Source organism: Scomber scombrus, chromosome 3 (assembly GCF_963691925.1).
Source record: "Scomber scombrus chromosome 3, fScoSco1.1, whole genome shotgun sequence".
In the NCBI taxonomy this organism is placed as follows: domain Eukaryota; kingdom Metazoa; phylum Chordata; class Actinopteri; order Scombriformes; family Scombridae; genus Scomber; species Scomber scombrus.
In genome coordinates this window covers 3,434,012-3,460,014 of record NC_084972.1, presented here as the reverse complement: position 1 = coordinate 3,460,014, position 26,003 = coordinate 3,434,012, and the positions used below count along the sequence as shown (strand labels likewise).

General features: G+C 39.5%; 1 protein-coding gene across 1 annotated transcript in view; it reads right to left on the bottom strand.

The window, feature by feature from the left end:
* Window positions 1-26,003, bottom strand: part of LOC133978152 (copine-9-like) — a 240,085-nt gene that overhangs the window by 86,481 nt on the left and 127,601 nt on the right. The window lies entirely within an intron of this gene.

Genomic DNA, 26,003 nt, shown 5'->3' with positions numbered 1-26,003 from the left:
CCCATAAAGATTTGTGGGAACACAAGGGGAAATCATATACAATCCTATCTCTAAAAGGCTATGTTTAAATGCATCCAAGAAACATTAAGATGGACTGAAATCCATTTCCGAGTCACGTTCTAGCCAGATGTTGATGAAGGGTGAATACCTATGTCTTTCTAAGACGCAATGCAATCTTTACTCTTCCTGTGTCAGTAAGTGCTCTGTAGGCTCTAGAAGGTCTGACACTGTGGTAATGGCAGCTGAAGTCACACTGAAATTACACTGAAATCAGCTGTCCATCTCCCAGTTGCTTGAGACATGAAGAAAAGCAACTCCATTGAGTTCGACACATGCAATCATACAGAAAGTGCACTGAGCTGTTGTGGGGTTCATCTGATCCCTGATCAGTTCCACTGGTGAGTGAGAATTGATTTGTATAGGCGAGGGAGCAGTGTGAGTGAGAGCTGGTGAGAATTATTAAACTTTACCTAGCTCTTAGTCTGTTATTATTATTTCTCCATGAATTTATGGATGGCTGTTTGCTAGCTAAACTGTTATTGCTGTAATTAAACCGCTAAAGCTTTCAAGTTATCTTTACTTTGGTGTTTTTTGGCTGGTACCAAACAGATTCAGGTTCATTAGCATCACCTTCTGAACTGGAGTAGCACCAACCATTTTTTGCATGTCGCCAGAAATCCAAGATGGATTCTAATGGGAGTGTGGCCATACTGTGAGTGACTGAACAAGTCCTCTGAATTAAATGACAAAAATATGTAATCTGTAAATGTCCTTCAGAACAATACAGGAAAGCATTTTACCCTATCAGCAGTTATCAATATCATCTGTCTGTTCTTCCAAAACTGTTACAAATGACAAAATACATTTCATGATGTGTATCTGCTTAGGTACAAAAATGACCTGGTTAGGGTTAGAGATATACTTTAGTTTTGGTTAAAAACCTCTTAGTTAAGGTAAGACGACCTATGCCATCATTGTTACGATAATCATCATTTGATTAAAGTTAGGAAAAAATTATGGTTAAAAAAAATCAATGTTGACAACAAACTCATCATTTTGTTGACCAATGACCTCCTCCCGTTGCGCGTGTTGAGTCTTGTGACAACGTCATACTATTTCCTTCTCTGCTTCCTTCTCCTAGCAGCTGTGTTATAATTGCCACAGCTGCTAAATTAATTGTACATAAATATATGCATATATATAAATGGGAAAAGAACTGATACTGGCGGTTTTCTTTGATTACTGTCTCAGGTGACCATATCAGGAGAATAATAACATGGTCAAAGACAATTAGAGGACTAGACAAGGTGTCAAACTGAGAGATTCCTTGTAACTGTGAATTAAACCTTTGAGAATTTTTCTATTTAACTTAACATCTGTGTTGTCTGACAGTAAATGGTAAATGGACTGTACTTATATAATGCTTTTCTATTCTTTTTGACCACTCAAAGTGCTTTTACACTACATGTCACATTCACACACATTCATACACTGATGACAGGGGCTACCACAAAGGGTGCCATCCTGCTCATCAGGAGGAGACTAACATTCACACACATTCATACCCTGTTTGGAGTTAAGCGTCTTGCCCAAGGACACGTCGACATGCGGACTGGAGGAGCCGGGAATCAAACCACCGAACTTCAGATTATTGGACGATTTCTCTACCTCCTGAGCTACGGCCTACACAGTCCCTTAAAGGTAAGTACCACTCAGTGATTTCAAGTTCTTGCTGCAGACCTTTGTTCTTGTCTTGTTCCTCCTTGATCTGCACAGCAAACTCGACTCTCACTGCTTCAAAATCATTCAGTGTCTCCTTGTCTGTCTTTCTCCTCGGCTGCCATAAACTTGTTCTTTAAAGGCATCTCTTCCTCCAACTGATTTTTTACCTCAGTCAGTTGTTGGTAAAGCCCTCTCCTCATGGATTCGTCCTGGTACCTCTCATAGGGCCCCTCGAGCCACCATACCATTCATGTGCTTAATCCTCTGCTGGAGTACCTCACACTCTTTCTTAGCACAGTGGATGACCTTGTTCTTCTCCTTCACCTGTTGGCTCAGGACTCTATTTCTTTATTCTGTTCCTCCAGCTTGACAGCAAGTGCCTCATCCCTGGCTTCATTTGCAGTTTGGTCTTGGGTTTTCAACACCTCTTCTTGTTTAGAGTAGGCCTTCTCTTTCTCACAGCCTGGCATCATCCTGGCTGACTCTATTAGCTGTTGGATTCAAGCTGTACAATCACAATCTTTTATGTCATGAATTATGGATATAGCATACCATGATGATGTCTGCATATTTTGATTTACACCTTTTAATCCTTGCATTCCAACAACACGTACACAAAATATTATACATTAAAGTACATGGTGTAAAAGCTTTGGTAATGGTTTGCTTGGTAAGAAGAAAATGAAAAAAGAATGAAATGAGTAAGATTTGTGAGAAAGAGAAAAGGAGCATTTGTGGACAAATTTAAAAAGAAAGCCCATTAATGTCATGACACACACATAGAAGGGAGCCTCTGCTCGGTTCAGAGGTGTAGTTGTAACAGCACTGTGATAACCTGGCACACATGCCACATGAAAACAGGCCTGAGGAAGGAATACACTATGACTGACAGGAGGAAAAAAGTGACTATAAGGTCTGATTAATGGAAGGAAGCTGAGATACTGGCATGATGAGAACGTCACGCATTTTGTAATGACAGTAAGATACTGTCTAAACATGGGACAAATCTGGCCATTCAATATTTTACTCATTGTCAACAAATGCCATGAATGTACTCAGCTTTTTTAGGAAATGACTGAGCCTTTTAAAAATTGGAACTATATTAGAAATGGATCTGTTTTCTTTGCCTGCGTCTCCTCTCAGCACAGGAGAGGGTGAATGGCATGCTATAGCATCTTCAGTTAATTATCTATTTGGACAAAGATCAAACAGAGTGTAAAATATGAACCAATATTAGATGGATTCCAGATAAATTCTGTGCACATATTCTTAGTCCCCAGAGGAATTGCCCTTGCATGTGATTTAGAACCCCAAGCAGGTCAAAGTTTCAATTATCCAGGGAAATATCCAGGCAAAGTCTATGCAAGGGATTGACACAAAATGTGGTAAAGGTATTCAGACAATAACAATGAATCCTAATGAAACAGGAGGACAACTCAACCTTGTTTTGTCATCACATTGAAGCTCTACCTCACAACTGATATCCAGTGATTTTAATGCATTCTTAGCTGAAGAATACTTAAATTGTGTTACTTTCTGCTGTCATTGCAGTCTATGCTGCTTCGTCCCTACGTCAATCCACCACTGCACCGATGTCAAGAACCCATCTACAGGCTCTATCCCAATACATCTATCTGGTTATATATATATATATATATATATATATATATATATATATATATATATATATATATATATATATATATATATATATATAAATGAAAGGGGGTCAATATTGTCAAATTATCCTTGCTGCAGATGTGTTTTAAAAACACTCCAGTGCATCAATCTTTGATTAGTGTTCTGCATCTTCTGCAAATACACAGGGGGTTGTGGTCAGTGTAAATTTTGACAGGAACGTTGGATGACCCAGTGTATACTTCAAAATGGTTTAAAGTCAGAACCATAGCAAGGGCCTCTTTTTCTAATGTTAATTATACATGCTGATGATGGTTGAACTTTTTTGAAAAGTAGGACACTGGATGTTCTGCCATTAGGGCTGGGTATCAGTACTCAATACCTTTAAGGTATCAACTGAAATAAATCGATACCAAGTAGTATCAAAACTTCCCCCGTCAAATGATACCTGCAATCGATCCTTTTTGCACCCAGAGCTAGAAAATATGATATATATTTATATAAATAATGTAATATATTTGTATGGACTTGCTCACAATCAATTAACACAAGTGTTCTTCGATTGCATTTGTGTAAGAATCTGATCATTTAAATGTGGTGGAGTGTTGGCATTTCATGAAATGTAATGCTTCTATTCACATGATGAGTATCGAATGAAGTGCTCAGTTGGTATTGGTATCACTTTAACGGTGCTTGGATTGGTACTGGTATCTTTTTTTTTTCCTTGAACTGCTCTTGCCCCAAACTAACTTGCATCAATTGACAAGTTTGGTTTTAATGAGGATTAGTTACAAAAGAGGCACTACCAACAATTTCAACTCCACAATGTCCATGTGCTGAGCATCAGGCAAGTGATCTTAATATGCATCAAGTTTAGTTAACACTTCTGAGTTCTGCAGCCACCCATGCAGGGGCAGATCTAGATCTAGGCTTGGGCACAGTCTCAGGAAGGGTGGCACATAATTTATAAAGAACATTCAAAAAGTAAAAAAGGGTACAAAATAAATCAATAAATGAAAACAGATCTAAACTCTAAATTCTAATAAATGATACAGTATTGATGGCCAAACTGTTTATTTCCACTGTAGGTTTCACCCACCTTCCAGACACATTGCTTGAATGAACCCAAGTGATGAACACCAGCACAATGTGCTCAAAAATCACAACAGAGGGATAGGGGCGGGTCTAGACTGGATGAAGTGAAGATAATGCCTCATGCAGACAATTAAATAAATTTGCAAATATCAAATCACAGCAATTTATTCGTTTTGGATAAGAAAACACTTCTACTAGTAGAGGGGGGGGGCACCTGGGGGGGCCAATCAGTTTCCAGGAGGGGCCGGTGCCACCCCTGGCCACCATGTTGGCTCCGCCCCTACACCCAGGCACCACTGCTTTAGACGGAAAACCAGCATCCTCCTCACCATCTGCAGTGGGCATTGCCACAGAGGTTACAGCAGGCAGGTACTACATCTTCAGCACCAAACAGGCTTACCAAGTTCAGCATTGGACAGCTACACAGAAGAACTACCAAGATTGCCAAGATTGTGGAGAATTTGCTGAGACACAGTCCAAGCAGAGTTCAGCCCCACGCTCATGGTAAGGTTTCAACATGTTAACACAACACAGCCTACTCCTGTGCCTTAGGTCTGGAATAGCAATACGATATTCATGGTCACTAACTTTCTTTTGGATAACATATGGGAGACTAAAGCAAGCTTGCAGACTGGAGCCAGGGATTGGTAACAAGACCAGCACTTTATCACCTGGGGGAAAAACTGTGCTCTTTGCCTTCTGATCATACCAGTCTTTCATGTCTGTTTGAGCAGCAGTCAGATTCTCTTTTGCTAACTCACAAGCAAGGCAAAGCTTCAAACGAAAGCCACACACATTGTCCAACAAATTCTGGGGTTCAGCCTCCCCCCAGCCATTTTCTGACTGAGCAAACACCAGTTCAGAGGAGCTAAATCCTAAAGATTCCTGCACAACCTCACTCACTACAAATATCAAGTGAACTCCATCGCCCCAGTCTTTCTCAAATTCCAAGCAGTATGCATGTAACATTGTTTTGAGCGTCTGATGAAATGATGCCCTGTGACTCAGGATGGTATGCACTCGAATGAACGTGACTTCCTGCAACGTGCTTGAGAACCTGCCGAAAGATCTGCAACATGAAGTTTGACCCTCGGTCAGTTTGAATAACCCTTGGCAACCCAAACAAGGAGAACCTTGAATGGGCCCAAAGACCCAGAACCCACCCCAAAACTATAATAAACTGCTGCATAACCTAATCTACTGAATCAAAGCATCAAAAACTACACTACCAGTGCCCTGTCCTCAAAAGGAATAAAAAGACACAAATGAAAGATGCAGGAGGAGCCAGACTCCCAGATGGTCAGGGCTGCATGTCAGGAGGAAGAGAGAGGTCCTTCTACTCCAGGGATATTCAATTAAAATTCACTGAGGTCCAATTAGTGTAAATGTCCTCAAGTGAAGGTCCAGAACATCATACTGTCTGTTTTCAGTAGTTTGAAGTAGCATTGTAGTTCCATCAGCATCTGTGTCTAGTGGCTAGATAAATACAGTAGAATTCATTAATTAGTATTTACACTCAACTTGTGGGATTCAAATAAATAATATAAGAAATAAAATAAGAAATAAAAAAGAATATGATAAATACATTTTATTTTCTTACATCAAATAAAGAATGCATTTTAAATAAAGTGCATTACAGAAACCTTTGATTGTGTTTCTTAAATAAAGTGCTTAGTTTTAGTTCTTATCGACCACCTCTTTGTCTCTCCTCTTTCTCTGTGTGTATCTAACCCTAACCCTGACAGTCAAGTCTCTCTGTGTGTCCAAATGAATGGATTTGATTGGCTGATTAGCGTCACGTGAGAAGATTGGCTATGTACAGTGGTCTGTGAGTTTCCGAGGGCAGCTCCACTTTTATGTGGAGAATTGTATTATGGGATTGCTAGAAGAAAGTAGTGTACATGCTATAGACACTACTTTTTTGTTCAATTGTGGAATATTTAAGGGCATCATATAGTGGACTTACCCACCCAGCATTAAGACACTCACATAAAATGGTAGATGGTAAATGTAGTGCAACATGTAGTAAATTGGGAGTGATTTCGGTCATTGTCATCGCTCACATTTAGTACTGAAAGTGCTGAAAGTAGTCGGGTGATGCTAGAATGGCTGACGTGAACCTCTTCATCACAGACAGAGCTCAAGCTGACCCAAAAGGAAGAACACCTACGCAATGTGCATAATCTAAAGGCCGCAGAATTTCATCTTCCTCTGTCACATAAAATGCATTTTCCCGTCTCACTCAAAGACAAATCTCAGCACCATAGCAAGCTCATCAAACTCAGCAAGCCCAGACTCAGATGTTGAGTCTGGATTTTATCAAAGAGAGAAACACTACAAACTGTAGCAGAGCAGCTTCCTTTGGTATTGTCTTATATAATATGCATGGTGTCATCTCAGATCCAAACTGAGCAATCTGGACAGAGCACCGGGTGAGACAGCATCATATCTAGGCTAGACTCAAAGCCCAGCGAGCAGCTATTAACTTTCTTTTAATAATAAATGGCCAGTAGGACTGAGATTGAGCACCAAGGAGTAAAATACAGAGAAACCTGCTCATCAGTGAGTGGTGCAATCCCTGTCATGCTTATTACTCTCATTACACTCAATGAAATAGCTAGTGGCAATTTAGTGCGAGTGTCAAGAGTGAGGTGGATAAAAATGAGCGAGGAGCTATAATTTATGTCCTCATGTGGGAAGCTGCTGTTGATTTTGTGTATACCTTGGCTATTTTAGGATAGACTTAATTAAGAAAGACTAGCCATGATTTCTTGATTATAATCTAATGTCACAGTTGTGTTCTTTTTGCTAATTACACTGATGCACTGATTAATAAGTGACTTATAGTACTATGTACTATACAGGCCAACTGAAAGGTTAGAGAGGTGCTGGCCTGATATTTAATTTAAATTCAATTTGAATTGAATTGAAATCGAGTTACCCGGTCTGCCCACAGGACTGATAAAGCAGGGTCAATGTATGCTTAGACACATAGCGCCTGATTTACTAAAGGTTTGCGTGTGTAAAAACGTATGCAAACTTGACATCACCCGCAAAAAATGTGTAAGCTGATCTACTAACGCAGCGAACAGGGTCATACGCGCTGTCCATTTAGTACGTTTACCATAATGAATATGTAATTTGGGGCGTTTTAAATCCAGTGTGCAAAATACAAATATATTATTTAGCACTCGCATTGTGATTTACCAAACCTGAAGGTATTATTTCTGATGCTAACTGCGTCTATAAATAATACCTTTGAAGGGCAGGTATTAACCAGCTGTTACTATGGAGACGAGGAGACGCAGGCACAATGACAGAATACACACAGGACGGAGTTTTTCCACCTGTGTTAATCATTTTGGAGTGGAATATTTGTGGTTTTACTAACAGCATTGACTTAGTCACTAATACTCTCCCATATGTTGGTTTCTCTGGTAATATTAGTTTTTGTTATAACTCAATATATTAGTTAACCTCTTCCACTAGAACCTGATCACATTTCATTTTGTGCATGCAGCTTTCTGCTCGTCCAAACTCTCCATAAAGACACAAAACCCTCATTTAAATACTGCTGTCTCCACCCCGTTGCACCTGTTTGTACTACGGAGTGACAAGTCTGGGGTAGGGCTTGTTTAGTTAGCAGTTTAACACAAGCCTAACATCACCAAGCACAATGCCAAGCGTCGGATGGAGTGGTATAAAGCACGCTGCCACTGGACTGTGGAGCAGTGGAAATGTGTTCTGTAGAGTAACGTATCATGCATCTCTGTCTGACAGTCTGATGGGCGAGTGTGGGTTTGGCAGATGCCAGGAGAATGTTACCTGCCTGACTGCATTATACCAAATATAAAGTTTGGTGGAGGAGGAATAATGGTATGGGGATGTTTTTCAGGGGTTGGGCTCCTTAGTTACAGTGAAGGGCTTAATGCTTCAGCTTCCAAGGACATTATGGACAATAATATGCTTTGAACTTTATAGCAGTTTGTGAGGGCCCTTTTCTGTTCCAGCATGACTGTGCCCCAGCGCACAAAGCAAGGTCCATGAAGACATGGTTGGGTGAGTCTGATGTGGAAGAACCTGCACAGAGCCCTGACCTCAACCCCATCGAACACTATGAACTAGAACGGAGATTGTGAGTCAGGCTTTCTCGTCCAACATCAGTGCCTGACCTTACAAATGGTCTTTTGGATGAATGGGCAAATATTCCCACATGATATCCAAAATGCAAAGTTGCAAAGGATTAAGAATGGGATGTCCTAAAATCTCCTTTTGTCCATATAGTGTATTTCCCTTACACATAGACAGAGACACTGCATAGGCGAAACTAGGAGAGACAGAGCCACCGACAAGAGCCCCTTTATTTCTTTTCTTGTCTTTTTCAAAATAACTTTTCAGTTAGTTTCCCCGGTGCAGTTTCTCCTTTGGAATGTTGGTACAGTAGCACTTTGAGATATCAAGTTGTTTTGAGTCAAACAGCAGAGCTTGATGGATCATTATGTAAGATCATTATGTAATGGGGAAAATATATGCTTTTATAATTTATGTTTTTGGGAAATATGTAAATATATTTTATATGAAAATACACTTATTTCGAGACATACCATTCATGTGCTTAATCCTCTGCTGGAGTACCTCACACTCTTTCTTAGCACAGTGAATGACCTTGTTCTTCTCCTTCACCTTTTGGCGGAGAGACTCTATTTCTTTAGTCTGGTCCTCGAGTTTGACAGCAAGTGCCTCATCCCTGGCTGTATTTGCAGTTTGGTCTTGGGTTTTCAACACCTCTTCTTGTTTAGAGTAGGCTTCCTCTTTCTCACAGCCTGGCATCATCCTGGCTTAAACTATTAGCTGTTGGATTCAAGCTGTACAATCACAATCTCTCTGCCTTAAACTATGTGTCCTGATGACAGTTTTCTATCAATGATAGGCTTCTTACTCTGACGAACAGGTGCTGTATCTAACAGGTCTGTATCTGATGAGAGTGTCTACAGTTCTGATGTACCCACAGAGAGCTTATTATGACATCACAGAGCACAATTCCATCCAATTCATGCACATTCTCTGCTGCCATGGCGCTCAGACAATGGAACCATTCCTTTGATGTCATGAATTATGGATATAGCATACCATGCATACTTTGATTTACACCTTCTAATCATTACATTCCAACAACACGTACACAAAGCATTATACATTGAAGTACATGGTTTGGTAATGGTTTGCTTGGTAAGAAGAAAATGAAAAAATAATGAAATGAGTAAGATTCTTGAGAAAGAGAAAAGGAGTACTCGTTTTTATTTATTATAACACCTACCCTACAGCATATATCTCACACACACACATACACACATAGAAGGGAGTCTCTGCTCGGTTCAGAGGTGTAGTTGTAACAGCACTGTGGTAGCCTGGCTTTCATGCCACATGAAAACAGGCCTGAGGCAGGAATACTGCAGAGACTGGCAGGATGAGAATGTCACGCATTTTGTAATGACAGTTAGATACTGTCTAAACATGGAGCAAGTCTGGACAAGTCCATATTTTACTTAATGTCAAGAAATGCCATGAAAATACCAAAACCAAAAATAAATCAACTAAATACTAAGTCTGCATGTGTAGCCTAATGTCCTGATATAGACTGATATAGCTTATTCCTCTGTGCCATAAAGCTCCCTCGTTGTCCAAAAACCATGAAAACACCACTGAGCCACACTGTTGCACTCTGTGACACGTTCCTTCATTACACAAAGAATAAAGTGCTTGGCCATCATTCACTGATAAAAATCCAAGTGTACTGCTGAGCATCACCGCTGTGAGATGGATCACACTGCGATGGCAGTAGAGGAGGGTGTGCCAGTGTTACTGGTAGTGTTGCCAGCACAAAGAAACAAGCAGCAGAAAAATAATCCCCAACAAATGCACCATGTCCTCTAAAGTACTCAGATTCAGATTCAGACTACTTCATTTATCCCAGTTCGGTTCCACAGCCTATCTAGTCCACATAAGTAAAAAAAAAAAAAAAAAATCAATCTAGCAACAGCATTTAAGCATCAACATGCCAGTGACAACAGAAAAATACAAGCAGCAGACACCCTATGTCGCCCCTTATATGTAGGCTTACGTGAGGAGAGAGGCGATAATAACTTGCAAAACAACACAAAGACAAAGACTTGCAGTCCACACACAAGTTTAAAAGAGGTGGCTGATATTTCAACATCCTTTTCAAGCTGTTTTAAGACATTATTGAACCTTTTTTAATTGGAAAATGAATTGGTCCATATTTGTTAGATGTTTTTAAAGTTTTCAGTAAGAACCAATGTGTTTGAGACTGAATTTCACAGTCAGGATAGGGACGTAGTATTGAGAGACTGACAATTGTTGGTCTTGGTTAAAAATGAGTTGTACTATATTTTCATCCCTATATGTTCCCTCATTTCTAATACATTTTCCTCCCATCAAAATTAAGCCCTATGTTCCCACAGCCTTATGTTCCCTCAAGGATTTTCCACCAAATTTAGGCTCTATGTTCCTAATGCATGTAGCGTGTTGTTGCCCCCCCTCTTTTTTTCATCTATGAAAACGCTTGAAAGACAGGTGAAATTCTGGGCTGAGCGAATATAGGGCTGATGGGGCTGTGGGAACATAGACACGCTCCAGTATTGTTATATAAGAACTGCTGTACTCTTCTCTGTAGTATCTTTTCATGTGTTATAATACTGGATTGGTAGTTTTCCTTGTGGATTCCTCACTGTGCAAATATTCTGCAAAAAAGTGGTAGGTAGACCCTGGAGCAAACCAAGAACATGTTATACCCTGACCCCATCTGACCCAGGAACACCTCAGGATCCCCTAGGAGGAGCTGAGGACATCACTATGGAAAAGGACATCTGAATTACTCTGCTTAGCCCACTGCACTGCTATGTTATATGAATAGAGTAAGGATGACTAGATGGTGAACCAAACAATCTGTTTAGTCATGCCTCATTTTTACCCTTTGTGACCAAGTTTCCGTCCAAAATTAAAACATGATAATCAGCCAAACTGCACATACAAGGATACAGCCATGACAGGAGTGTAACATAGTTAGTCAGCCTAAATAAAATATGCTAATCACCTGCAGTGGAACTGACTCTATAAATACCTCAAACCAGCAAAAGGCTTTCCGATGAAACCCCTCTAGATCCTTCCCGACCCCCGATGCCAGACTAGATTGGGTCCCCTTATAAGAAATGGATCTGTTTTCTTCTGCCTGCGTCTCCTCACAGCACGGTTGTGACAGGGAGACGGTGGGTGGTGTGCTGCTATGGCATCTCCAGTTAATTATCTATTTGGACAAAGATCAAACACCCCACTGTGGAAATTATGTTCAGTGCTTATGCAAGTCTGAACGTTCAATGTGCCAAAAAGTGTAAAAGGAAAGACTGGGAGAAAAAGGAATAGGAATAAAGAAGAAAAAGCATTAAAAAGGTGTTAAAAAATATTTTCAGTGACACAGAAAAGTACAGAAAAATGTTCTTTAAAGACTTGAATTTCTTGTCTTGACAAATGGATGCTCACTTTGGTATTTTTTTGTTTTTATATCTGCAAAACTGAACAAAAAGTAATATTCTGCTCTAAGTCCTGTACAGACTGCAGGATGATAAAATGATAAATTAATAACTTCTAAATGACATTAAAGCTGCTCTAATTGCTTTATTTATAATCAACAAACAACATACAAAAATATCAGAAATAAAGGAGATGAGAGAGTTCCTGATATGTCTCTGCTCTGATATAATTCACCAGGTATTCAAACAGTAACACACAGTCTGGCATGTCTTAAAGTTTGACATCCTACAGTCTGATGCAGCTGGGACTGTGATTGGAGCATTGATGAGAAAGGGGTGGGGCTTAGGGATTAGGTCAACTCTCTTCCTACATCTCATTTGAAACATTTTGAAATTCCTTTGCGTCAAGTCGTTCTCTCACCTCCACAGTTTGTATTCACTTTTCTCTCCATCCACTTGTGTTTTATTATTCATGTCTAAAGACATCATTCAAAATGTAAAAGAATCCTAAGTGGCACAGACCAGAGTTGTGTGTTTTCGGGTCACATGGTATGTTGAGCTCATATTACAGCACCTTAAGTACACTAGTAATAAGGGCCTAACTTATACTGGATTTTTGGGGCCGATACCGATATTAGGGAGCAAAAAAATATGATATTGATATATCACCCAATGATTTTATAAGTAAAGAAAATAGACATAAATATACTTTTTGTTGCAATGATCCCATAAAAACACTTGACAAAGATATGTAATGAAGGCATGATATTTTACCATTTGACAATAAACTTTGTTGTATAAAATGACATCAGTGCACTGAAACGGTAAACTTAAAATGTAATATATATTAAATATGAATTTGCATTTGAATTTGAATTGGCGATATATGGGTCAATGACGTATAAGGATTTTCAACAACTCAATTTTAAATAATAAAAACAAGCATATCTAATGCAGTAGTTCAAACATTCAGAATGTTGTGTACCTGAAAATTCATATTATAATTTGAAAGTGATTTTAATGGGAGTTTTTCAAGATTAATTGGCACTGGCCTTAAAAAAAAGTCATTTGGTGCGACCATGATTCATCTTGAAATGTCTTATATAAATAAAAGATCATCATTTACAAAGATTTTTAAAAAATGCAAATATTTTGTTTCCAAACACTTTATAATACTGAAAACTTGTAAAAAAAGATGTGAAGCGTGTTAAGTAAATTAATTTATTTCAAGATGAATCATGGTCGCACCACATGACTCTTTTTTAAAGGCCAGTGCCAATTAATCTTGAAAAACCCACTAAAATCACTTAATTTCAAATGTATAATATGGAGCTTCAGGTACACAACATTCTGAATGTTTGAACTACTGCATTAGATATGCTTGTTTTTTATTATTCTACAATTGAGTTGTTCTAAATCCTTATACGTCATTGACCCATATCTGTGATAGGTCAATATCGGCCGAAAACATCGGCTGACTGATACATCGGTCGGGCTCTACTAGTAATATCTGAGCCTGTTATCAAAAGTTCCCATCAGATTTGCTACAGAACTGGAGAGATCACAGACCAAGAAATTAATCCAAATTGATATATCCAAGGTCTTCTTATAATTGCACAGAGGCTGCGGTTTAATTAAGAGGGTTAAAACCAGTGGTCACTGATGAGAGGTAAGAGGGAGAAGGATGTAAATGAGTGGAGAAGAGGAACCTGCCACAACATTTTTCATCTGAATCTTAATCTTATCAGGGCTAAAACTGCACTCACAATGTGGAAACGTAATTACAGGGATGTAAGTGAGTCGCCACGATGCTGCTCTGAATGTCTACCAGGACGAGGACAAAGCAGCTAATAAAAATACCAGTCGGCAAAGCACATCCCAGAGATTTTGAGTCAGACTATTGTATTCTGAGGTGATTTAACTGTCTGTCACAGTGACTCAGTGTAATAACTTCATGAATGGTTTCAGTCCAGCGCTGCCTCATTTAATTTTAACCACCATTCTACATGAAAGGGCTGAATAGGACTAAAAGGATAAGTGTATTCAGCTGGGGTAGTATCTGGCCTGAGCAATGACAATCACTCTATCTTTTTTTTTTTTTTTTCTCACAGTCGTAATTGCTTAAACAAAGTTATTACAGGCACTTTTAAGAACACCATGCCTGTGTTTCAGTGAGCGGGAGGTTGGAGGGAATTGGGTGGTGGTCATGGTGATGGTGGAGGGTGGTAGGTTTACTGTCACCTTCCTCCTCCACTGATTTAGCCCGGGCCCCTCCAGCTCATACATCTCAATAAAGCACCTCGACAGCTTGTTCCTCCTGTAAATTGATGTTTGCTTGGATTTAATTTATTTGGAGGGGGGGGAGACACGTGACTCTATCCTCTGTAGTGGAGATTTAATTATGAATGTATGAAATAAATAAGGAAAGCCCGGGTTGCAATTCATGGTGGCACAATGACCTATGGATGGGCTCAGTTATTAAAATGGATATATATAGAGAGAGGGGGAGATAATGGAAACTAACAGAGTAAATATCAGCTCAGTGGCAACGCACTACTTTTTTTTTTTTTTTTTTTTTTAAAGATTTTTTTTCAGGCATAGACACCTTTATTTGATAGTTGCCAGACAGGAAACATGGGAGAGAGAGGGGGGTGTGACATGCAGTAAAGGTCCACCGGCCGGGATTCGAACCGGGGTCCACTGCGTACGTGGCATGCGCTCTAACCACTCAACCACCTGCGCGCCCAAGCAACGCACTACTTTTAACTCTCTAGAATATCTCTGGAGCTGAAGAGGAATGCACTTAGGAACGGTGAAGTCCCTCCATAGATGCACATTTATGGCCATTTGAGAGAGGCTCTACAAGAGGCTCTCCAGTGTATGTGTGTGTCTGTGGGGGAGTGTCAGTACAGATAGTCCTGTCACAATGATTATGTTATGGACTTATCATACAATAAAGGAATTATCAACATCATCATATCTATATATCACTTTTTGCATTATTATGGTATCATTACGACAGTGTATTAGGGCCACATATGCAAAAACCTGGAGGGGGAATATTTCGAGAAAAAACTTGGATATTCTCTGGCATTATAAAGTCGCAAATTTGCAATGAAAAAACTTGGAAAAAAGGTGTTTTATTCTGCCAAGCAATTACATCGCATGACTTTGCAACACTGGAGAGATGTAGCTTGTCGTGCATTATGCCTGCAGTGGAAGAACTGTAATGCACGACAAGCAATTTTTTTCCTGAAATATTACCTACCTATCGTAAAAACCGGTGTATAAGACACACCTTAAAAACAATTTTCTTTTCATTGAAAAGTGGGATGCATAATAAAAATAAAACCAGGCGGGTTTTTATTTTTATTACGCATAAGTCTCAATCTGTTTTACTGTCTACATTTGCTCTGTCCTATTATTGGCTTATCAGTCAATGTCAGTCTATGAAGCCCTTTGAATTGCACTAAACTGTGTGAAAGGTGCTATACAAATAAAGATGAATTGATTGATTGCTATTGTTACGAGTATCCATGTGTGAGAGGCACAAACTGGATAGTTAGTGTTTTGTAGTTTATAGCAGCAGCAGCTGCTTCCACAGTTGAGGGATCAGCACATGAAATGTTCTGTACCTCAGAGCCTCATGGATTCTGATTTTTATTTAAAAACTAAACATTCAAATTCTGACTACTACAAGCTAAATTTGTGCTTTAAAAAGTGGTGTTTGCATACAGTATGTGTATTGTTGGACAAATCACTTAGATTGACATACAGTGGCATGCCAGTATAAATATATGTGACTATGTTTATATTGTTAATAATTAAGTTCCACAATAATAATTAGAGAGGAGAAGATAATTACTCTTTGCCTCTGAGATTACAGGTATGAACAAAGGCCCCATTTATGCTTGTAATGGCAAGATTGCACCTGACCGTCAGTGGCACTAAAGTGACCATTAGTGGTATTATCACACAATATCATGTCCTATTTGACCTAAGACATGAAAATATAACATAGCAATAATGATGTTAATGTATTTTATGTAAAGTGAAAATGAGCAGAACTTTATGGAAGTGTGGGGTTTATTGTAGAACCATTAGAGCCATCAGTCTTCACTGCTACATCATAAAAAGAAATCCTCATAACGACTACCTTATTCAAACTATGAACTATTCATTTCACTATAACACATGTCAATAGATACGGAGATAATCTGACCCAGAACAGCCTCAATGGAGAAAAATGTGTAGCATCTATACAAAAGTATAACATATTAAAATATCATCAAAGTCATCAAATTTCAGGGTAAAAGACATTTGGGGTGTTTTAACAGCTGTCACATGTCAAAACAGGTCAAATTTGACCTGAACAGCATGAAAGGGTTAAATACAGGGCCTGGTGACCCTGATTAAAAGATGACCCCCCCTGTGTGTGTCACAGCGTTGGTTGAGGTTGAAGACTACAAGTTGAAAAATTTGACAAATCTGGGGTTGTGGAGTTAGAAAGAAGAAAAGGTTAACTGACTTCTGTAGCTGCTCATCTTTGCTGGAGGCCAACGGCTCCAGGCTACACTGGTAAAACACAACCTAGTCTGTACAGACAAGTGAACTGAGTCAAGTTGTATTGTGTATAATGGTAATGTAGATGCCAGGTTTTGACAAGAAAGAATGTGTGAAATAACGACGATATCTCTGCTTCTGCTGCACTGATTTTGATCCTATTTTTCAAAAACTGTCCATCATGAGTCGGATGATGTAATGGGAGTGCAATACTACTCTTATTAAACCTATTTACAGTACCAGTCAAAAGTTTGGATACACCTTCACTAACCATTAAACGTGAGAATATATCCAAACTTGTTATTGCTACTGTATATTTTGTTAAATTATCACAAACTAAACTGACACACAGGAAACATGGGGCAGGTAGTGTTGCAGTGTAGGGATATTGTTGTGTTGGGGGGTTAATAGGCACCTAGAACTTATTTCTGCCCCTCTACAGCCTTAAGGGTTAATCCATCCCTGGCAATAAAGCTCCACTTTGTGATCCGTCGGGGAGGGTTAATCCCTAAACTTGTACTTTAGTCAAAGACAGAAGCAGGAAAGTGTGGCAGACTGAACAGCTACAGCTTACGGTGGAGAGGTGAGAAACACCGTCCTCCCACACATCCTGCTCCCGAGAGCTTCAAATCAAAGCTCATCTCACCTCCGTCACTGTGATGTTGCTCCATCATAAAGTACAGCTTTGACTGAGGGCTTAGCAGCAGCACCAGCCTCGCCACCCCGAGACTCCCACACAGGAAGTCTCTTTTCCATGGCAACCTCTCCTCTCCGAGAGCCTCAGAATAAATACGACTCAGACAGGCACAAGGACACGCAGACGACACACAGATCAAAACACAAACTTCTTGCTCCGTTGAAACTCATCTAACGTATCAAAGGCAAAACTACCGGCTTTGATGTTACTTTCAGATTGAAAAGAAGTATTCAGAGAGAGAGAGGGAAAGAGAGAGAGAGCGGTTCGTGTCAGATGAGTGGAGCTGATGCTAAACACTGGGTGGGCCAAAACAGCAGTGCCGTGGAGTGAAGTGACAAATCAATGCGAGGGGCTGTTAACAGGCAGGAGTGATAGGGATTGATCAAAGAGCTGAGCTCATGCCAGTTTGCTGTATCTGTGGCAAGCTGGATGGCAGAAACATCAAGCATCCATCTACATATGGCTTTTTAATATTTAATCAGATGAACTACCAATAGAAAGAGATTCACTTGTGAGAGATTAAGCACTTAAAGTTAATAAAGTGTGCCAGCTGATGTGCGTCGAGTTCTTTAATTTTTTTGTCAACCCTCCCCAGCCAGCATGTCCATGTGGGCCCCATAAGGGTTAAATTTGGGCTGCAAATATGTGTCCCAGGTGGGTTTGTCTGCAGTTTCCATGGTGGCCCCACCTGTGTTTGCACATATGGGCTTCAAATGGGTTCTGACTGGGTTTCATGTGGGGCCCAACTGGGTGAAACCCATGAAAGTCCCATATGTTTGCCCATACAATATAATATCCCTAAGTGGGATCAGAATGGACCTTAATTGGGGCCCATTTAGCCAGCCCACATTAGCTTCACATGTCGGGCCCATGTTGCTGAAACAATATAGCCCATTCAATTTGCCCTGTTTATTCCCTAGCCCAACTAACATCCCTTATGGGGCTCATACAGTCAGCCCACATGGGCTTCACATGTAAGGCCCATATTACTGAAACCATGTGGGACCTGGAAAATTTGCCCAGTTCAAGCCCATGCCCACTCAGTACCCACAAAGCCCGCTTTTAATCCATGTGGGGCCTACATTGGCATGTTGGCTGGGTCAGAGGAATGATGAATGAATGAATGGTCCGAAAGTCAAGAGTGAATCGAGAGGCTGTGTGTCAACAGATATCCCCCACAGCTCAGGAGGACAGAGAGAAAATCAATTACGGCTCTGGAGAACTAAAGAGCTCCTGTCACCCCCTACCCTCCTCTTCCACTGTTCACTCCTTAACATATGAGCACAGGCAGAGAAACCTTCAGACTCACAGCACTGTAAATACATACCACGGGGGCATCGCTTCTCACCATATTCAAACCAATTTGAATTTATAATGCACGAGGCTGTGGAGGAGAGATTGTTGGAGAGCAGAAAAATCCCCAGATGTGTGTCCTGTCATTTAAAAGAAAGACGGAGGAAGAATCACTTAAGGATTGAGAGGAATTCTTTTTCCATGTCTAGGTTTGAGGCAGTTGGGGAAATAATGAAAAGAAATGCATGTTTCATCATGCGGTGATAAACTCTGTGCCACTGTCAAAGTCACAGTTTTATAATGAAGAAAGCCATCAGAATTGTCTAAAAACTGTAATAATAAAACTGATGGATTGGTAACATGGTCACATTTTACTGACCCTCTATATAAAAAAGTATAGATGAGTCATAAGCGACCTACTTTCTACTTTGCTGGTAGACTTGATGATGCTCATTGCTATGGATACCATTCAATCACTGCAGGTCAGGACTCTCTGAGACATACCTCGGTATAGTAAAAATAGCTGCAGTCAAATTAAACTTGTGGAATGACAGCTGGAATTTGTCCATAGGGGTTTGTTATTTCAGGGGTTTATCTGTAAATTTTACATTATTAAATAAACAATTTTTATTTTTCATTGTTTTTATTAAATACATAATTTAAAAAAAACAGAAAAAAAACTATACTCTTATATAATTTTACTGTGTATTGAAACAGAGCACAAAGGCAATTTTAGAGGCAGCGCACTCTCATACATACATACAGTACCAGTCAAAAGTTTGGACACAGCTTCCCATTCATTTCAGTGAGAAAGTCTGCCCAAAATTTTGACTGGTACTGTAGTCAATGGAAAGACTTGATTAGAGGCAAATTTGTCCAGAACGGTGCTCACTGATGCTGTAGCTGAGCTGGCAGACTTCAGACGCTTTGGTCCAAATGTTATTTAACTGAATGGAACAAATTCTGATAATATACAGAGTAAGAAAAATGTATTAACCATTGTAAAGCCTTTAATACTTTTTGGGAGAGTGTGTGTCATGTGACGGAAGTTGTAATGGTGCTTTCCAGTTGTACTCGTGTAATGGAGTTAATGATTCCACTTGCCATTTCTAACTGTCCTGTTTTATTATGTATTTGCACTGATTTTAATTCATTTTTGGACATTTGTCTATTTCCTATTGTGTTATGTATTTTATTATTTTATTATTTAATTTCTCTGCATAAGAATAATGGCTATTACCACAGAGTCTATGAGAGTAATATGAGTGCAGCGTCCCCTGCTGGGCCCCTGCAGACTTGGGGGGGTGCGCCCTGTACTGGGGTAACAGTCTGTGAATGCCGTCTCTGTGGTAGGTGCACATTGTATCAGCTCTGTAAACATAGAGATATTAACCTTGTTTTTATGGCTAAAAGTGTGTTTCTGTATCTGATATTATGACTTAAGCTTCCAATGACTGGGGAAAAATGCTGTATGTCAATATCATCAGTGTTTTTAATAGTTTAAGTCAGGGTGTTGAGTGCACCACGTTATTGGTGGTTTGCTAGTCAAGCTCTGTATGTAAATAGTAGTAGCTACTAGCTAGCACAAAGTCAAACTTACCTTATTTTATGTTATTTTATTTTAGCATTATTGAGAAGTCCATGTGAGAGACTGACTGTGGGATATCACTTCTTTTATCATCAGAATGAATGGCAGGTTGATGCCGAACGTGACGGTGGTGGTGCTTCTTTCATAACACAACGCAACAGAGATAGAGTACACAACCGCTACACTCGGAAGTCGGAATTTCCAAGTTCCTAGTCGGGAATTTCAACGGGGAATGCCCCCTGAAGCTGGATCTCCGACTCAAAAAGTCGGACAAACCTCACCAGCCCCAACTTCAAAATCCAAGATGGCAGCCCAGTACATCAACAGTGTGAAAGTTGTAGTAATATCCTGTTAATTAGCACTTTTGTCTTATTAGTGTCATACACACAGCACTGTCCAACTTCTATCTGCGGACATGTTGCTGTCGTGTTTGTGTGAACAAAATACAGCTAAATGCGTTTTTATTAACTGGTGTTGCTATCAGTTGCTAACCTGGCTAAATCTGTTTTTCTGACTTGTTAACTGGAAAGATACAAACTCGGGTGTGATGCCATTCCCAGCTCAGAGTTCCAGCTTCCGAGGGGAAATGGAACGCAGCACAATCACCTGAGTTGGTCACTACACCAAAATATCTTCAAAGCCTTGTCTGTTGGTAGCTAGCTAGTTATAGCTAACAGTTGGTAAATTGGCTGTTTGGCGTGACATTAATGGTCCAGTGGTCCAATCTCATGCTATTGATATGGGAAACACCTTTACCTTACTGTCTGTCTGAACACACCTTTAAGTTACAGTCAAACAATGAAGTGATATTGGTTGGTAAATGCTGGTGGAACCAGGCCTTAGGCCCATTATATTTAAATAATGATTTTAAATGCTGACTGCTTTTGACCTCACAGGGACTTCATTATCGCGGAAATAATATAACAGATTGAACATAGGTCTGTCACAATAATTACATTATTGACATATCGTACAATAACATAATTATCAACATCATCATGTCTATATATGGACTTATCATATGATACATGACATTCATCATTTTTTTACCTCAGTATTACCACACTTCACATTAACAGCTAAGAGACTATTCACATTGGTTAAGCAAGTAGTGTCCTCCATTCCTCACTGTGTACGTCCTGAGTGTAGACTGTAGAAGAATTAAAGGTAAATAACTCTGTCCTCAACCATAATGACAGTCTGTGTTTTTACACATGTGGAGCTACCACTCTCCAAGCCCACCCCCTTACATTACGATGCTATTATATTATTATTATATCAGTGGTATAAAATGATCTTCAAATGACAATAATATTGTTCATTGCAATTATTTCTGAGACAATATATTGTTTAACAAAAGTAGTTATCATGACAGACTTAATTGATTACACCTGGTACTTTATATTGACAATACAATGGGAAAAAAATATTCCATCACATTATGAAAGGGCCCACAAATAGAAAGAAAACAGCTATGACAATGATAACTTATTAGTATTTATGAGTATTATGGAAAATTATACAAATCAAATGAAGAAATGCCAATCATATCAAGTATAATGCAGTCCCATCAAAGGGTACAATGAAGAATGTAAAAGAAAAGGTTTATCATCAATTTCTTCCTTCAGATATTAATATATTAAGGCATCAAATTTGAACATTCAACAGATTTGACTACTGCAGCTTTTTAAAAAAAATTCTTACCACTTCTGACAGACTGTTCAACACATTCTGTTCCTTATAGCCTCAAAAATCATTGCAAATGTTTCACCTTTTTAAAAAGACTTTATCAAAGGGACTCAAGCAGCATAAGTGCATTTTCTTCCCTTTTCCTCTTCACTTAGTATCTCGCTAGGATCACGCACAACAATCCCACATCACACGCTTCAACACGCATCTCTCCATACTTTAATTACTTCTCTCCTGTGTTCACTGCTGTGAATGGAAATGCCTCCTCTTCATCCTTTATACAATAATTCCTGTATGTCTCTGCTGTCCATAGAATCAATGCAGGCTGGAAGTTTCTCAGAATAATTGAGTTTCAAAATCCTGCAATTCTTAGCATTTGATCAAGTAATTTTACAGTAATTGGCATTTAAACCAAACATATTCCAATATATTATGTATGTTAAATATTTTCCTAACTCCCTTACTTTAATAAGCTTTTTCCAGTGAGTCTTGGTAATGTGTTAAGTGTTTCTGCAGCCACACTACTTAATGCAGAGCTTGATTGTGGAGTACATTACCAAAGCGCAGGAGGCGATTCAGTTTAGGCCGGCAGGTGGGTGATTGCTATTACAGACGCATATTTCAGCCTTCGGCTGCCTCAACAGAAAAAAAAGAGTGTCGTGACTCAACGCTCGAGGTGGTGTTTCCCTCGTAATCCCGTCCTCCACACGCTAAATGCCACAGTGCTCTCTTCCTCTCCCCCACCCGACGTCTGAAAATAGCTCCTCGCCGTGGCTCTGATGTCTTCTTAAGCACAGGAGAATAGGGCAGCATGGAGGAAACAACTCTCCCAGCTGGATTTTTCAGCCGTGCAGAGCAGAAAGTACACTTAACGCTCTCCAGTTGCCTTGGAAACCTGTCTGTCATTAAAAGAGGATCAATATACTTTTATAATTTTTGTGCTTCTGCGAGCGTGTTTGTTTTTAACTGAGTGCTTCAAACTTTTCCAGTACATCTTGTGCCATGGGTATTCATCTCTTCCTTTAGTGAGGAAGAGATGAATACCCATGCATTGTGATCAGTGAGTACAGCAAACACTCTGACACTGAGTAGATATTGTTGTGTCAGTGCGCTCCATCATCGACAGCTTGTGTAAATACAAATCAAAGTTTAGACAATCTGCTGTTGTTCCATTCTGAGAAGTCTGCATGTCTCTAAAATTAGGACATGAATATATTACTAAAATGTTTGATACATTTTCTGTTAAATTCACAGTCAGCAAGGCTGGTTTACCAATTGGGCAATACAGCAACTGCACTGGAGCCCCAAAAGCCCTGAGCAGGTTTACTCCATATCATTTGATCCATTGCATATTTGTTAGAAATCTACATCAATGAAGTTCATCTTGTGGCTCTGGTCTTATAGAGGAACTGAATCGGGTTTAAACACATTCATTGTTTGATTTTATATTGAGTTCATTTGTTGTAAAATTGGGTTTTTATCAAGATTCATGCAGAAAATTGAGAGTAAGGTAATATTATTCCATCATAGGAGTACTCTGGCTGCAACCAGCTATTATTTACATTATCAATAGGTCAAGGACAATTTTTTTCATAAATGCAATGTAATGATTTTCCTGTATATGAGTATGGGTTCATCTCTAAAATTCCTGGATCTTGCACTTCCCATAATGCAACCTCTTTCAGACTCCACACCCCCATTTGGTAACACACAAATGCAGAAGAGACCTTATTTCAAAGTACTAGTAAAATCTCATAATGAAGAGATACAGTAGCCTTAGAAATTGCTCTACATTGTTGTGGTAGTTGGCTGAGAAGAGAAAGTTAAAGATGTATTTTGGTGTTAAAAACAGAGTTATGTGTCCTCCTCAACAACCCCCATGATCAGACACAACAGAATTATTATCAGTAACTAGCTACTCTGCTTTGCGTTTCTATGGAAACAGCTTTGGTCCAAGCTTACTTTCTGGCAGCTGTTGACAGCAGAAGTCATTTAGTTGGGAGACAAAATAAGTGGTTAAAGGAAACATACAGTGTATTACAGTGGGAAGCCATCTGTTCTGTTGGTTATGTTAGTTGTATAAGTTGAGATCCTTCCTTACAAATTCAGATTCAGATTAATTTTATTATTTGTCCCAAAAGGGCACTTAGTAACAGTTTAGTATACATGAGTAGCCAAATAACCAGACTGAATTACCCTATGGTTTCTTCATTATTGCACATACCAATACTGTTATCTAGTGTTATGTTAGTTGCTGATAGGGCTGGGGATCGGTACTCATTACATTTAAGGTATCAACATAAATAAATCAATACCAAGTAGTATCAAAATGTCTCTCGTCAAATAATACCTGCAATCGATCCTTTTTGCACCCAGAGCTAGAAAATATGACTATTTGTAAAGGACTTGCTCACAGCCAATCAACGCAAGGGTACTTCGATTTAATGCAACATGTGATTGGCCCACTGCCACAGCAGCTACAACCCGTCTGTGGTGGTGAAGTTGTGGTGAATTTGAGTCAGCGTGCTTAGCAGTTCAGCAGCCAAGATGCCACCAAAAAAGGCTCTAAAGTGTGTCTACACTACACGCCTGTTACACCGGATAAAAGTAAGTGCACTAAATGTGTAATGGGTATCGAATTAAGTACTAAATTAGTATCAGTATCACTTTAAGGGTACGTAGATTGGTACAGGTATCGTAATTTTTCAAACGATACCCAGCCCTAGTGGCTGATATCAACATCTTTCAGTGTGAAATGTCAAATGAAGGAGGTACTAAAGCAAATTAAATTCAAGTGTCAATTACCACGACTTGAGGCTGAAGCAAATGCCTTAAACTGCAGTGCCACCAATGACTGCCAGCTGCTCAATAGGACTGCCATTCAAAAAGCTTCAGCTTCTCTCTACAAATACTAAATCAATCATTATTTTCTTAGTCGTCATGGTTTCAGTCTCTAAATTTAGACCCTAATAAGTATGCTGGTGGTAAATAAGGAAATTATTGCACCATTAATAAGATTTATAGTAGCTTTGATGTGTACCCCCATCTCCAAAGTTACTAATATACACTCCTGGTATCCAAAGGCATCAGAGTCTCTCCTTCTCATTGACAAGCTGTCTTATTAGGAAATGCTCCCTCGAGCTTCAACAAGCATAAATGACAGTGCCTGAGTAGCAGCCAAAGACACTTTGACAAACAGAGAAGGGTTTGGGAATATGATTTATAGGTGGCTGATCATTAAATGTGTGCTTTACGACTCTGTAGAGGAGTTTCCCTTTCACTGCTGAGGTTGTTTATGTTCTTATTTAAGTGCCAGGTTTCCCCCAATCAATATTATTAATATTCAGGAGACCCGCAGTATGACAGGGGGTTTAATTCCACTTTGGTCATCATTCACATCTAAACACATAAAATAAATTAATACATAAAACTAAATAATTGGCTAAAGAGAATCTCCATTTGCTTTTCAACCTGTCTTTTGCGAAATAATGCATGAAAAACATCATCCTGCTTTGAACACACACATGTTGTCGCTCAGACCCGTCACGCTGATGTCTAATTATAGGCAGAACGTGGAAGCCCTCCAGGCTCTCGATACACATAAACAAGAGGCTCAGCGAAATGGTGGCTTCAAATTGTTTCACGCTGACAGCCTCAGGCTAATTCTCCACTCACTCCTCTGCTCTCTCAAAGGTGGGAAGGAAAAAACTGCCACTTTGTTAGACCTGCTGTCAGCAGCTGAGGTGATGATGACGGATCGATCAAAGGTAGACAGCTGACACTCTGAATTTCATCAGAATTGGATCATATTTTTTTATATTGTTACAGTAGGACTGGGCATTGAGTGTCATTTTTAACATTTTATATCTCCAGGATGCTTCTTTCTGTTTGTAGGCTACATCTACACATGGGAGCTTCCCAGTACAACCACAGCTATCCACCACTTGCCAGTGAGGAGCTCCAGTTGAAGGGTAAAAGCCCTTGTTCAAGGACAGCTTCATGCTATTTTGAGGCATATCAGTGGGACTGCCTATACATTGTCCCAAACAGCCTGCAGTCCAGAACACTCCGACCTCCCAATGTGAGTGGAGGTGATGAGGTCAAGGTACAAGCTTCCAGCAAGCAGAGCCATCAGTGTACATAATGACTTCTATATTGACTCACAAATCAA